We start from the raw sequence: 1,633 nt of genomic DNA, 5'->3' as shown, positions 1-1,633 counted from the left end.
CTCTTCCGATCTATGCATACACTTTATGCGCTTATGCATCAAATGTATTTATGGACATCGCTATTACAGCATTGTGATTGGAAAAATATAGATTTTTTCACAAAATAGGCATTTACCGATAATATCCATATAATTGAGAGAAATAATAATTTATTTTTACAAAATCGTTATCCGTCCGGTAAAGGATACACTGTAGCACTCTGTTAAGTACAAAAACGTCTCCTGATCGTCGTGTAGCGAAAAAATATACTTGGCGGGAGACGCTACCGCGTCTCCTGATTTCTCTCTATATTTTCTTGGCAAATATGATGTAGTAATGATTATTATAGTTATTTCGCAAAATAGTATTTAGTGGCTTGTCTCAATGTTGTGTTCTGAAATGCTGATTTTGTTACATGTTTTAATTTAACATCACGTTGATGTTTTTTCATACTTAGATTGACCATTCTCATTTTCCCAATATATACTTTGCCATAGGAATAAGGTATTTTGTACACTCTTGCAGAACTGATTGGGGGTCTTGGGTATTTAAGATTTTTCAAAATTTATCTTTTTAAAGAGTTTGAAAATAAAATTGGATGTTGTACTTATTCAGGATCCTATTGATATGATCTGTTGTTCCTTTCAGAGATTGGAGAATGGAAAAAGTTTTTTTGTTTGTTATATCTTGCGATGACTGTGTGTTATTGCCTTATTTAAGTGTTTGCTGATTATTTTATTTATATATTTTTTGTTGTGTTTGTTCTATTGTAAGTTATTTGTCTCAGATGCTGCACTGAGCATTATTTGTAGAGGTTCTTTGTCAGAGGCAGCCAAAGTCCTATGCACGAGTGAGTTGATTGCTGACTTTTTGTGCTGGGTGATGGTGTGACTCAGACTGTAAGTATCTGTCTGTGTGTGTTGGTTTGCTGTACACTTGATGGCCTAAAGTGCCGTCAGCTTTTTTTGGTTACAAGAAACATCCAGGATAAGAATTTTCCATTTTCTTCTATGTCTACGGTAAACGGATATTGGGATGTTGGTTGTTAAGTTAGGAATTGCGTAAGGAAAGGAGGGGCAAATAGTGATTTTCTCCTCTCTTCCCTACAAGCTAATTTCACAAATTTACAAGATATAATTTTTCACTAAGAGTACTTTTCACTTTCAAATATACAAAAAACTTAATTAGAGTTTCCATAAGTCATGTATACAGGATTTTTGCTAGATTTTCATAAAAACTGAAACCTACATTTATTACCATTTGCCCCAGCCTATGAATAAGTGACAATTATACAAAATACATAATTCTTAACTTCTATTCGTATTTTCTTTTAACATTTTGATTAGATAAGGTAATTTGTATTAATTTCTATACTCTGCCATATGTAAATTTTTATTTATTGATAAATAATAGTGGTAATATTATTTACCTACGCTCTTAGCTTTTAACGATATTTTTTTATAAATTTTAATTTATATACAAATATACATATAAATTTTTCTATTTTAGTAAAAAATTTAAGAAGACGGATTATAAAATAAAAAGAATTATACATGTTTAAAAATCTTTTTATCGCAAAAAGTAAGAAAATAAAAATAAAATAAAAAACAAAACAAATTTTTGGCTGGTTTTTGCAAAACTAAACTAATATTT

This window comes from Wasmannia auropunctata, unplaced genomic scaffold, assembly GCF_000956235.1.
Source record: "Wasmannia auropunctata unplaced genomic scaffold, wasmannia.A_1.0 LD336090.1, whole genome shotgun sequence".
In the NCBI taxonomy this organism is placed as follows: Eukaryota; Metazoa; Arthropoda; class Insecta; order Hymenoptera; family Formicidae; genus Wasmannia; species Wasmannia auropunctata.
This window is presented reverse-complemented; position numbering follows the sequence as displayed.